This window comes from Hermetia illucens, chromosome 5, assembly GCF_905115235.1.
Source record: "Hermetia illucens chromosome 5, iHerIll2.2.curated.20191125, whole genome shotgun sequence".
Classification (NCBI taxonomy): Eukaryota; Metazoa; Arthropoda; class Insecta; order Diptera; family Stratiomyidae; genus Hermetia; species Hermetia illucens.
The window spans coordinates 63194816-63209829 of record NC_051853.1 but is presented as its reverse complement, the minus strand read 5'-3'; the positions used below and the strand labels follow the sequence as shown (position 1 = coordinate 63209829).

At 40.0% G+C, this 15014-nt stretch overlaps 1 protein-coding gene across 1 annotated transcript in view; it reads left to right on the top strand.

The window, feature by feature from the left end:
* The window catches only part of LOC119657174 (nose resistant to fluoxetine protein 6-like), a 100262-nt gene that overhangs the window by 34012 nt on the left and 51236 nt on the right, over nucleotides 1-15014 (top strand). The gene's annotated exons all lie outside the window — the stretch shown is intronic.

Below are 15014 nucleotides of genomic sequence, written 5' to 3'. Positions count from 1 at the left end.
AATAACAGCTGTATATGTAGAGGTTTTAACCCTTACAAAAACGTGTTCGCGGTGCTTCATTGCTTGCTGTAAGGTTCAATTGCCGCAAGCCCACACCGCAGCCTTTCCACCAATGTCTGTTTCCCAGGGGCCGTGATGGAGGATTTTGTATTGCTCACAGACAATAGAAACATCGATTTCCTCTTCTTATACTTTCTGTGCTAACAGGTCCTGGGCGGCTTGGCAGTGATTTAGATTCAGCTGAATGATTCTCATTTACATAGTGTACTTAAAGCTAGCCTGTAAGCTGGACACCTGGTGCTATCCGTTATGTGGTTACAATCGTGATTTATGGTTTCCCTGCATAGAAGGTAATGATGGTTTTTACTGCAGTCCTTCGCCAAATGATTTTCCTCTCTACATCTTCGACACAGTTTGGATCTAACACTGGTGCTAGTGCAATCCTTCGCCACATGTCCGAATCCGAGGCATTTAAAACACTTTTTTAGTGGAATTTGCTCACGTAGCCTACATACGACCCTACCAATGCAGATTTTACCCGTAGACAGTGCTTTTGTAGCTGAGAACATAGGCATAGTCAAGGTCGCTGTCCGCGTTCCACCGTACGCCCTCCTTAGGCTCTTGATGTCCGTTTCCTGTACGTCCTCCAGTTTCAGTTGGTGTTTGAGCGCTGTGCAAATTTCCTTGTTGGTAGTGACCTCGTCAAGATCTTTACATTCTATCGCTACCATTGGACGACTTACATGGACGGTCGCTTGCTCGTCGAATGAAGCCTGTATATTCGTTTGAAGGTCAGCGTGATCCTTCTTTTCCTTCGATAGTTCGAATAGCAATCCTCCTTTTTGTGTTCGCCTAATTCGTGTTACATTGTCGTTAAGCTCCTTCAGCGTAAGATGAGCTTTAACCCGTCGTAAAATATCGGCATGGGACATACCCTCTTTTGCTGTTATTACCAGTGCTTCTTGACGATTACGTTTTGTAATGATTTTTCCTCCTCTGTCTGTCGTCTGTCTGTCTGTCACAAGCACTTTTCTTAGATACGGCTATACCGATTGACACAAAGTTTGGTGAGAAGGTGGGAACTGTGTACATGCAAAAGGGGGGTGTAAAATTTTTTTTACCGATTATAGTCATGTTGGGTATCAAATGAAAAGTCTCGATTCGTAGCCACCGGTCTTAGTTTTGAGATTTGTTGGAAAGGCCGGGAGTGGGAGGGGTGGAAAGTGATGACTTCTTTAACGGACCCATTCTCAGAAACTACCAAACCGAAAAATCTGAAAAAAATCACGAAGCCGCCTCTATATGGTGTCCACCGCCTCAAAAAATATCCTCCACATCGATATCTATTCAAATTAAGTTAATAATAGTATATTGCCATATCTTTAGGGAAATCAAGTAAAACCTCCCTTAAGTTTATCCCAGAGTTAAAAAAGTTGGTGGTAGCTTAGAATATAATATGAGTCATATTATCCCCATCAAAATCATGCTATTACTAACAAGGTTACAGTAGCTCAAAACTCACTTTACCGTGTAAATTTACTGCAACTAAATATCAATATCACACTAAAGTGAGTAGTCTGACATGCTAAATGCATATATATAACGGGCTACGTACAAATGGGATAGTTCTGCACTTAAATATACACACAAAAGAAACAAACAAAACCTTTCATACCTGAAGCGCTGAGCTTCCGGTTTCCCTACTTGTTTAACCTGCAGACAGATTCCATGTCCACCGTCAGCCTTTTTATATATATATTAAGCCCGTTTGAAGCAAACTTCGGGTTAAAGTAAGTAAATTGGTTGCCATCACTACTGTTCAATCTGGCATTGGCGCAGTTATACATGGAATTGCGAACTCTTGGCCGCGAGAAGAATCTTCCGAAGAATTTTTGGCCCCCTACATGAGGATGGACGATTCCGTAGCCTACACAATGACGAAATCTATGAGCGATACCATGACCGGCTTCGGCTCCGGCTCAATAGGTTACGGTGGGCGGATCACTTAATCCGTATGGATGAGGATGATCCCACCCGGAAAGTCTATAAGTGCAATATTTATGGTAGAAAAAGAAGATGAGGCAGACCCTGCCTAAGATGGAGCGATAGCGTAGGTCAGGACGCCAGACAGCTTTTAGGGATATCGAATTGGTGGAGTTCCTTATTAAGGCAGGCCTAGACCGGATACCGGTTGTTGCGCCGTTAATGATGATACATGGACATAAAGGCATGCTGGTCTATAAGTCTTGCCAAATTTTCGTATATGCGGACCATTTAAACGCGCAATCTTTCACATCAGCAAAGGCGATTTTTATGATCCTCGACAAAACAGCAAACGAACGTGGTATACGAATTGTTTTATGTCCGTTTATTTTTGGCTTAATTCTTTATTGTAAAATTTATTCTGTACTGATTACATTTCTATATTTGTGAAAAGTCCGTTTGAGATTCCTGCACCAAATTTGTTTGAGTTTCATGATTATGGAATATGACCGTCATCCACTTTTTTTGAATACTTGGGTATGTGGTGTGTAATTCCACTTCCGTAGTTTGGGTCAGAATGTATAAGACGGATTTCACCTTGATATAATTCGCACTCATGTCGTGTTTCCGATTATACATAAAAAGCTCTAACCTCTTGTAGTCACTTTCGGTCACGCTGATACCAAGGCAGAGGGAGGCAGCATCTGATGAGTTGCCTCTGCTCTGGGCGAAACTGTCTGTCGCTATTTTGAATTAAAGAAAATTCCAGAAGTGGGTGCTCTGACATGAGTTCTGTCATTATTTTTTGGGAACAGTCTCCCTGTGGAGAACACGGATGATTATGGACTGACTTTTAAAGGACGAAGAAGCCCTTGTAGTGGCATTAAACAGTTGCTTTTTGATGAGCGAAAAAATATTGGCGAGATCTTAGCGAAAATTTGGGTTCTATCACTCCTCATGTTTTCCAGGGTGGTCCTCAAGCCTTCAGCCTTCGGCGACATTAGAGTTGCATGTCGTAATTTAAGAAACTTTTTAATTATCACTGCGTCACTTGGGGCAGGGGACACTCACTCCCCTCTTGCTTTTTGCTCTTTTCCCCAAGGCAGATGAAGTTGAACTAGTTTTCTTCTTGTTGTTCTTCGGGGACCTCCGTTTCCGGTGCTTTCTTTGATTGGTTTCGCCCGACTTGCACAGTGGAGAGTAGTCAGCTGGCATTTCGCTTCTCTTCATAGACTTTGCAGTGTGCTGTTCCTCCATCCATAGTGGGGAATGCTGTCATCAGCATGAATCGCAGGGATTTCACGGTGTTCCCAATTTTTCCGATCACTTTTGTTAGTAGCTCGATTTGAGTTCGATCATTGCCATTTCGCCGCAGTATTCCTTTATATTAAGCAAGTACTCCGGACAGTTCACTGAACTCCGAAGAAATCTACTGTGGTATTTTAGTCTTCGTCATCGAATGGTATGGACAATTTTTCTGGGTATCCACAAGAACAAGTCCGATGTAGTTTACCAAATTCTTGGGAATCTGAGAAAGTATTTGCTGCCAGTGGCAGTCAGATGCAGAGTAAAGATTAGAGCGCAGAGCAGCCTCATCAAGAAATTCGTTGGGCGAAATCTTTTATAAATGAAAAAGATGTTGTTGGAATGGACTTCCCACATCGTTTTGACGAATGGAGGAAATAATTTCGGTAGAAAAATCTAACAAAACTTGTTAAATTTTTTTAAAGTGGAGAGAAAATTTATTTGAGCTTCGCAAGCTATATGCCTATTTCGTCAATGAATTATAACGTTGACGTGATCCGGAAAATTTCTTGCCGTGTCTCTAGCGATTAAATTATTTGAAATAATTAGAAGGTTTTGGTTTTTTTTCGCATATGCCGATATTTCGGGAACCACTTGTTCCCTTCATCAGTGTTACACGTCTTAAATAGCGAAAAAGCAAAAACCGTCTAATTATTTCAAAAAATATTTTTTGTTTTCAAAAATCATCAAATCATTACTTTAAATGCTTTCCAAAGTTTGGTTCAAATTGAAAGCTAGTGTGGGTGGCAGACAGTAACAGCATAAAATATAATAAAAGTCAACCTGCCGGAATAATTTACTTCGTGCATTAAATTTAGATATCTAAACTCCTTATTAAGGAATTTCAAGGATCAGAGCTCCATATCTGATACTCACATTGCTTGGAACGTTATGATTTCAATCACCTTTTGCCATTTTTCCTAGTAAATATTTTCAACTTCCTTTTGAAATCATTTCTTAAGAATCTAATTTTTGGGAAAACAAGTGTTTTTTTCTTCATAAGTGAAGGTCGATAATTGACTATTCAAATTTAAATTGATTGTTCCGCTAAAAATCTAAATATTCTAAATTTAGTAAAATTGGTTTCTGATGTCAGTGGACTTTTCAAGATACAGACTTATGTGTAATGCGACCGACATGAGGCACATTCAGTAAACAAATGTGATGATTAAGTACGTATCTAGATACTATTTTACACTTTGCATAATTAACTTCAGTTCCTGAATGAATTTGCTAAAATATACTTTGTATGGCACATAATGTGGGAATACCAAGAAAATTCATTATAAATTTACGGCTTCTCTACAAACTGAGCGAAGTGTGATTTGAAAGTTGTGGATTTAGTTAACCATGTTCGTACGTACATATATTTATTGTATGATATATATGGTGCCTGTATATATAATAGTTATGATACAATGGCTATAGGTAACTGTTGACAAGGCAATTGGGTACACATGTCTGTACATATTTGTTCACGTTTATAGGCAAATTTTGTTTTCATTTTCCTAGGAGGTGTATTATAAGTACATTAACGGAATATGGGTGTAAATCATACATGTTTGATGGAGCTGCTACCACCTTAGAGCAGCCAAATGATAAGGGATAATGAACGTTCTTGCCTGTTAGAAGGGTTGCGGTCAGAAACTGATATAATCTCCATCTTTGTATCGATTTCCTATAGTCTTCAAAGAAAGTCTAACAAAATTTTCCTCAAGAGGAAAACGAGCAGAAATTTAGGGCATTTGAATACTTCATAATTAGCAAGAAGTTTCTTTTTAGTTTTAAGATTGTTGTCATATTGATTTCTATTGTGCACAATATTGACCTGAGCTGCATCTAAAAGTTGCTATTAATGTGAGAAAAACACATCAAGGTAAGTGGGTTTCGAGAAATGCTTTGCCGTTTTCGATTTAGTTGGAAAATTGCGCTTAACAAAGTACTCGAACGAAGCATTTGAAAATGAAGGCAATCTTGCTTTATACTTACGCATGTGCGTATTAACGTAAGCCAACGAAACGTAATTGATTATCGGTTAGTCATAGATATCAAGTGCACCGGAAAGTTAAATATTCTTAACCATAGCAAATATATCGTAGTTTGAAGAAGAAGGAGTTTTAATTGATAAGATTCTTATACCTACGTTATGTTGTGCTTCCTTTTGCTATTCTAAGTATGATAGAACGGTTAGAAAAAGGGGCAGGTAAGTGTCTTGAATTGCAGGTATCTACAGCCAGAAAATAGTTGTCAAAATAAATCATAGCATGCGACCCTTGCAACCACGATGATTCCGATTTCATTTGATGGTGATCTTTTTGACTCATATTTAAAATGGATTGGCATGGAGGGCTGAAATGACGGAAGTCCGCGAACGTCAAGTTAATCGCTGTTGGTGATATAAGCAGCGAATAGCAAAAGACTACATGATCATCATCATTATTGACGTAATAACAGGTGTCTGGGATTGGCCTGCCTGAATAAGAAACTTCAAAAACCCTGGCCTTGCCCCGAGGTTAACGAATTAGATGTTCCTAGCAGCTGCCTGGCATCCTGGCGTATACCATCGCTCCATCTGAGGCAGGATCTACCACGTGGTCTTTCTCCCTTAATACTCCTGTGGACTTCACGGGCTAGACCATCACCCATACGGATTAGATGGCTCGCAAACGATAGCCTATTGAGTCGGGTTCTATCCACAACCAAATCGTCCTGATATCGTTCGTAGGGTTTTCCATTGAAAGGGTTATCAAATCGTTCATCTTTCTGTAGGGAGCCAAAAATTGCTCAGGCGACTCTCCTTATGATCGCAGCTTAAAATTTTCAAGTTTGCTTGCTGAGAGTTCAAGTCTGTGAAGTGTACGTGAAATGAAATTTCATTGTTTTGAACGGTTTGAATGAAAGTTTTTTTAAGCTAAGGAAACATTTTCAGCGATTTTAAAGTGGGAATCGCCATTTCTTTAATTTTCATGATTATTTTCAGTTGACTAGTGTTTTTTGGTGTTCTTGTTGTTTTTATCATTGGTCTGTTCTTGCCACGAAATCTCGCCCACTGTTACCAATTCTATTGGGGTCGGTCCAAGAGGGAAAACCTCACCGGTTACCGATCTGTCTGAAAAGAACCAGTCGTTCCGGGAGATGTTTGTGTCAGTACCGGTGATAATATGTGGATTGGATCTCGTGCCAATCAGGTACTTCCAACGACCATTTTGTGTGATATTCCTAATTCAATAATCTTATGTGTGCCAACGTATTGCCTGAATACAGGCTTCTTCCGCACCTGACCCCTGAAATCTCCAAATATAATTTTGATGTCATACATAGGGTTCGTTCCAATCCTTTATTGAAGGAATCCTTTTCCGATTCTGAAGCCTTTTTTATATGGGCATGCGTGTTTATGAGGCATATGTTGCTAAATTTATCTTGCATGCACAGAGTGTATAGCCGTTCGACTGTTTTTACAGCCGATAATTTCAGGTTAATATATCAACTGGCTAGCAAACCTACTCCGAGGACATAGATTACCAAATGGGAGCCATAGTATATGGTATCGTCGCTTTTCTCTTAGAAATCTGTCCCATCTAGCGGATTTTCTACAACGTAGTGATCTCAGCTCTATATTTGAATAGAATATGCTGCTAGCTGCTTAGTAACGCTATTATGTAAAATAAGCGCATATTTGAAAGCATTGGCTCTTTTTCTTCACCGGATCCACCATGGTGTATTCAATTTAATCCAAGGCTACTTTCGTCGATTTACGATAAGCAGTTTTCCTCGGTAACCTTCTAACTTCAAAAACCAGCTGTCACAGTTTGACTCGCTTTTGGGCACCGAAAACTTGCTTACATTCTTCTCCGTGTGCAGTTTCTAGTTAAAAAGGAATTCATAGCTATTACAACGTAATGTGGAAATAGGATTTGGCAGCAGAGCTGTTGGTGTTTGTTCAGTAGACGTTTTGCAAGTTTTCATTTTCCATCGTGGCTATCAATCCGCGCTTTTTCTTTGGAACTTATACTATCCTTTTACTTCAAAAAGTCTATCGTTTGCTTTTATTATTTTTCGTAAGACATCAGGTTTGGTAGCTATATAGGACGACCGAGTTTACAGAAACATTGTATGAATGCACTTTCGCGAAGCGACGTTTAAAAATTATTTACTCGATATCTTGATTCATTCCACCTTCTTGTGCTGCAATAATGCCAAAGCATATAATTGCATTCATTCTTTTAATAGGTTGGTTGATATTTTCAAAGGCGTCGCATTTACATCTGCATCGCGAATCACTTTCTCCAGGGCCAGGTTGAAGACAACGCGTGATGGGGCATCCCCTGATCTTAGACCGTTGTAGATGTTGAATGGTCTCGAGAGTGATCCTGCTGCTTTTATCTAGCCTAGCACATTGGTCTGGTTCAGCCTAGTCAGTCTTATCAATTTCGTTGGGATACCGAATTCTCTTATGGCCGGGTATAGTTTTATCAGCTGGCTAAGCTATCATAGGCTCCTTTAAAATCGATGAAAAGCTATTGCAACTGTTGTCCATATTCCAAAAGTTTTTCCATTACTTGCCGCAGAGAGAAAATCTGATCTGTTGCTGACTTGCTTGGAGTGAAGCTTTTTTGGTATGGGCTAATGATGTTCTGGGCGTATGGAGCTATCCGGTCTAGCAAGATAGAGGAGAATATCTTATAAATGGTACTCAGCAACGTGATACCTCTATAATTGCTGCACTGTGTGATATTGCCCTTTTTATGTATGAGACAGATAATACCTCGTTCCCAATCGTCAGGCGTTAATTCGCTGTCCCACACCTTGAGCATCAGTTGATGAACCACTTGGTGTAATTGGTCGTTATAACCAATAAAGTTTGCTAAATGACTTGGTCCCTTTTTTCTGGATCTTCTAATTCAACTTCCTATCCAGATGTATTCCTAGGTACCTTACCATTTTCACCTGCTTTATTGTTTTATTGTTGATGCTCATTGGTCTGCAATTGTGCTTCCTTAGAGTAAATGCAATTTGCTCTGTTTTACCCTTATCCTAACACCAACTTGGAAAACACTGCTTTGCTTCGATCGATCGATGATTGGAAGTGGTTTAGCTTCTTCTTCCAGTCTATTATCTATTAGCTTATAGTATATGCTGGGAAAATCCATAGTTTCCACAGAGCTCATTTGCATGCTTTCCCATTTCATTCTGGTCTGGTACTTTTGGGTTTTTTTGGCGTGAAAGTTGCTCATTGGAATTATATTCTTCACTTTGATGTTATTCAGAGTCGTATCTATTATTTTTCTCATCTTTGCGAGTGACTTCTGTTGGCGCATAGTATTGTATTATATTAAATCTGGTCATGTAATATTCGATGAGCTAGTGTTGTATAGAATAGTCGAAGAAGATATGCCCATTTGCTATGATTCGTATGCTTTTATTCCATCTAATTTTACATATACTTTGTCTCCGATATGTCCTAATAGATATTATATATGTGAATAGAATCGCCGTTCTAAGGTCCTATGTATTTTATGTAATGGACGTAAAATCTCCGCAGTTTATGACCGTAAGAACAATAGTAAGTAGTAAGTAATAGTAAAGCAGTGCTAATGTCATTGGTACTTATATAAAATCACACCTAATATGGTGACCAGAAACTGTATGTACAATAGGAATAGTTGCTGCTGTCTTTTCAATCTTTAGCTCGTAGACTTATAAACAATCGGCTATCACTGGCATACAGATTTATCCTGGTACAAATGCGCCATAAAATTCTCCAATAAAAATACTTAACCGCAAACTAAAACAGGTAAATGAAATTAAATATTTCTCATCCGAAGGGTTCGAATTGAAACAAAACTAAGTATAAGATTGTTCGCCATCAAAAATTTGTTGAAAGGACGGAAAATCAGAATACATGAAGCTGAAAAGGAATCAATTCAATTGATCAAAGAGTTTCAGTGAGCTCTATGAAAGCTACATGGTACTTCTGAGACATATTTTTTCTGATATGTACATGTCATCATCATCAACGGCGTAACAACCTGTATCCGGTCTAGGCCTGCCTTCATAAGGAACTCCAGGCATCTCGGTTTTGCGCCGAGGTCCACCAATCGCTATCCCTAAAAGCTGTCTGGTGTCCTGACCTACGCCATCGTTCCATCTCAGGCAGGGTCTGCCTCGTCTTCTTTTTTTACCATAGATATTGCCCTTATAGACTTTCCGGGCTGGATCATTCTCATCCATCCGGATTAAGTGACCCGCCCACCATAACCGCAACGTCATGGTATCGGTCATAAATTTCGTCGTTATGTATGCTACGGAATCATCCATCCTCATGTAGGGCGTCAAAAATTCTTCGGAGGGTTCTTCTCTCGAACGCGGCCACGTTTCCGAGGAATACATGAGGACTTTCAAAATCATTGCCTTGTACAGTAAAAGCCTTGACCCTATGGTGAGATGTTTCGAGCGGAACAGTCTTTGTAAGCTGAAATAGGCTCTGTTGGTTGCCAACAACCGTGCGCGGATTTCATCATCGTAGTTGTTATCGGTTGTGATTTTCGACCCTAGATAGGAGAAATTATCAACGGGCTCAAAGTTATAGTCTCTTATCTTTATTCTTCCCGTTTGACCAGTGTGGTTGGATGTTGGTAGTTGGTTGGCTTTCGGTGTTGACTTTGTCACCATTTATTTTGTTTTGCCTTCATTGATGCTCAAGATCTTGCGCCAATTTCCGCCTGCTCGATCTGGATGAAGGCAGTTTGTACGTCTCGGGTCGTTCTTCCCATGATGTCGATATCGTCAGCATAGGCCAATAGTTGGGTGGACTTAAAGAGGATCGTACCCTTCGCATTTACCTCAGCATCATGGATCACTTTTTCGAGGGTCAGGTTAAATAGGACGCATGATAGGGCATCGCCTTGTCGTAGACCGTTGTTGATGTTGAATGGTCTTGACAGTGATCTTGCTGCTTTTATCTGGTCTCGCACATTGTTCGGGGTCAGCCTAGTCAGTCTTATCAATTTCGTCGGGATACCGAATTCTCTCATGGCCGCGCACAGTTTTATCCTGGCTATTTTATCATAGGCGGCTTTAAAGTCGATGACATGATGGTGCAACTGATGTCCATATTCCAACAGTTTTTTAACCGCTTGCCGCACAGAGAAAATCTGATCTATTGCTGATTTGCCTGGAGTGAAGCCTCTTTGGTATGGGCCAACGATGTTCTGGGTGTATGGGGCTATCCGGCCTAGCAAGATAGCTGACAATATCTTATAGATGGTACTCATCAACGTGATACCTCTATAATTGCTATTTTTGTATAAGACAGATAATGCCTCTTTGCACGCATATACACATAGTAATTTTCAAAGCGACACATAATTTGAGGGTGCAGTAAATCCATACAAAAATGCACAAGTTTGACCTGCTTTGTTAATAATAAAAAGACATTCATTCGGGGATTAGACAAACGAAAATGGAACAGGCATATTTATTTTGGAATTTCCAATATGCGTAGCTAAATAATTGTTAACAAACGTGCTGTTTCGGGGGTAGACGTTTACTCTCATTCAAACCTTCATATTTTCACATTGTTAGGAATTACATATGTCCTTTTCTTGATGATGAAGGAATTACAATCTTTGTCAGATGTCTAAGTCACCGTCTATATTTCACACCTGTGAAAAAGATTTGTTGTATTTTTGGTGGTTAGGGAAAGTGAACGTGTTCACGCAGTGTTGGATTCCGGCTATGATGGACCGTCGATCTACCATCTAAATACCTCTCATCATGAGAGAACTAGCTCGGAACCACTTGACACATAAAAAATTTGAAGTATCAGGCTAGCAATCCAGCTCTCTCGGCTTAGGAAGCTTTCAAATGAAGAAATTTCTGTCACCAGTGGGTGGGGAGATAAGAAAGGATGTTGATAGTTAATGGAAGAACCCGAATATAATGTGCAACGTGAATACATCTGCCAGCGCTTCTCAGCATCTCTCTGAGAACGTTGTCTGCAGAGAATTCCCCTGTGTCTGCATGAAGTTGTTGACGAATTCCATCCCAACTTCCACCGCAGAGCAGAACACCAATTTTGTCCAGGTAAGACTGAAAATCGCCATGCCCCTTTAGAAATTGAGTTTAGATTTTAAATAAGAGCGCCATACATTCTCACTGCTCTATTTTTTTCAATAGTTTTGCTAAAAAAATAATCATAACAAATTATTTTTAATAGATTAATTCAATCAAAGTATTTTTTTTATTTAAGGAAAATATATTCTTTTAAAATTGAATTCAACATCTCTCATCAAACTTTTTCATGTTAAAAATTGTAAAATTCATTTTTATTCTTCTCTGGTTGCCGGCAGACTGTTTTTCTGCCCAGTTTCTCTGCCAGCCTAATGGCTGTCAACCTGCTACCAACAGGTAGGCGAGGGTGAGTTGCGCTACTTTGTGTGGAGCTGGGACGAATCTCTGCTAAGCAACACCACGCTGTAGCGCGTCTACATGGGGCAAAGAGTAATCCATCTCACCATATTTTCGGTCCGTTAAAGAAATGATCGACTTCGTCCTTCGACTTCGAAGTAAGACCAGCTTCGGAAAGTACTAATTAAGATCTTTCATTTGATATTCCACACGACTATATTTGGCGAACAAAAATTTACACCCCCCTTTCGCATGCATGGGGACCCTTAAATTCGACGTAAAAGGATGTAACGTACAACCGTTCACAGTTTCCACCCTTCCACTAAATTTGGTATTAATCGCTATAACCGTCTCTGAGAAAAATGCGTGTGACAGACAGTAAATCGATTCTAATAAGGTTTTGTTTTACAGAAAACCTTAAAAAGGCGAATCAAATTCCGCTCCCGTCGCGAAGCCGCGACCACTACAAGTCTCTCCAAATCTTTCAGCAAGAATGATGTCAAGCTAGTTTATCTGAAGTTCTTTGGATTAGAATAGTCGTCTTTCCTAGGCTTCAGTATGAAGACTAGCTTGACTGCGTACTTCTAAGAGGGTCTGTACTGATTCCAGTCTGGAGTTCGTGAAACACCATCGGGTTTTTTAAGAGAGTTCAACTTGGCTGACTCATTCCCTTTAACGACTCTGCACAGCCTTGAAATCTCTCCTTCGCCTTCCAGTTCCTGGTTGATTTCTGAGTTTTTGCAGTTCCCGGTTCCCTAAAGGAACCGTTTTACCGCTTTGACCTCGGGAAATAGGACAAGCCTTTTCATAGCACTCTAAAAGTGTGCAATTCAGAATTTTCAATTTATCTTTAAGCGCCATAGGAGTTTTAGTCGTCCTAGTTCAATGAACTTTGTCTAATTCGTTTTCCTTGGGTTCCGTCTTTGCATTGCAGATTGTTCGCCCGCAATAGTCAGATCCAATTCTAGGTATCGGTGATCAACCAGGGTATTAAATTCTATATTGCTCTGTGTAACGCCGGTTTGGGGAAAGATGGCATGTAGCTTATAGAATGTTTGAAATAAATAGTTTGCAGGTTGGTGGGGCTGTGCAGAAACGCGTTGCACAGTCTGGGCGGCACGCTCAACGTAGCTTGCCTCATAGGAACATAGGGGGGAATAAGCGGGCTGATGGATTGGGCAGGCGGGGCTCTGGTCTTGGCGGTCCTTCGGCGGGTACAGTCTGTATCCCGGTAGCTACTATCAAAGGCGGGATCTACTCACACTCTTTAGAAGCCGTGGACCTCAACTTGTGTAGGCTCACCTCCTGTGCCAAATAAAGGAAGATTTAGCCCGCTTATAACAAAACCCAATCACGAGAGCTCCTGTGCCAGATGCATACAAATGCATACAAAATTACGGCGGACTGCACGGGGTTTTTGCCCATATGAGACTATGCTGCCAGGCTCGGCACACGTCACAATTCGCATTGCTGAAGCTGCGGAGAAGAGGGGGAAACCCTTAGGTACTTCCTCTGCCCAGCAAGAGTCAGGCTGCGGACCCTAGGTAAACCAATCTTCGGGAACCTTAGAAAGATTTCCAGCTACAGGGTGGGAGAGCTGCTTCCCTTCGTGAATGTTACGGGCTGGCTCTGAAGATCTGAGCCAGCTGAACTCTGCCTCCTTACTCTCATAGAAGCAGCCACGGTCTTAGGAGTTTGTGTCTTCAAAACGGCGCAACACAGTGGTAATTAGGTTCTTCGGAGTGGCCGCTGAAAGCTACCTACCTACCTAGAGAGAAATTACTGTTTTCGATGATACACTATTCGCTATTACGCTGATCGACATCTTGACTAATGGTAAAGGAAACTCCAGTTTTTGAGGATCTACTATCAAGAGGTGTGCTTGTAGACTTAATTGTATCATAATGGCAGAGAAAGCATTGGCCTTGGCTCAAATCTACTTGCAATTCTTCATTGGTATCCAAAGCATCTTCAACATGTAACCTTCTCTAAAATACTAACTGTCTTGAAATGATTCCGCAAAGTGCATACACTAAATTTGGGAAATCCTATTTTCGCTGGTGAGGTAAAGGACTGGGATCGTATGGTGAATAAGAAGACTGCTATAGTGCATTGTTGTCCCATATTCTAAGTTGTTTTCCCAGTTGAACAAGGTATGGGAAAGTTTAAATGTATTATATAACATATACAATGGAATAATGACATTTCCAGCGTTTCACCCATTTCGGAAAAAAGTATCTTCATCCACTTATATTATCCTAATTCTCGTTTAAACATCAAGTTTTAAAAAACCTGTATTTAAGTTCAGTAATTTTACTAAGCTGACCTCACATGTTTTATTCCAAAGTTCCCAAGAACTAGTAGGTCTATTATTAGACACTCACTAATGTACACCAAATTCTAAGTACACAAAGTGCCGGTAGTTCAGTTACTTGGAACATCTGGCTTCCGGAACCATTTAAGTAATTTACGCCGGTAGGTGTACGCATGTTGATGTTACTTTGGTAGGAAGTGACTGAAAAAGAGCAGGTTCTTGGCAATTTTGTGAGGTAATTAACTCATCAGCCGACATTCTAGGTATTTTAGATACCTTATTACCTCTCCGTTGCCTACCAGCTAATGGTCTGGCAAATAATATTATTGAATGTTGCATTACCTACATTTAGAAATTCACAAACGCTTAGGGCACTTAAGAGATTATTGACTGTATGTCCATACATAGGTTAACTGCTTAGTTAATAAGTCTATGCGTGTGTAGAGGATTTATATGAATGCATCTACAATCTTTCATTTCAAGCCTATGAACTTCAATATGTACATACAGTACATATATTTTTTGCAGACATGTGCTTCGAAACTATTATACACATTTACGTATTTATTACGCACATATCAGGATAAATTATCTAAGATATTTCAGATGCTCAGATACTCTTAGCTGGCCTTTTGATGTGTCTGCTACTGGAACAGTGATCTACTAGTTACATTGCAGCGAATTGACAGTTTGATTAAGCAGAGTTCAAGGTGTTCCAGAATGCTTTATAAAGTTGATTAATTCAAAATAATTAGCTGTTGTGCTGGACTCGGGCATCAACAAGCTTTCCTTCAGATAATGTAAATTAGAATACAGTGAATAGAATGGTATAAGAATTAAATTTTCCGAAGCGGGCTACTTGTGCGTACATAGTCTGCATAATGTAAATACTAAGATGTTTTCCAAATAGATATAAGCTTGGAAGAATAGTAAGAAATAAACGGGACGCTCGTCGGTATATTTGAAATAGAGAAGATACAAAAAGTCAGAAAAAAAATTCACG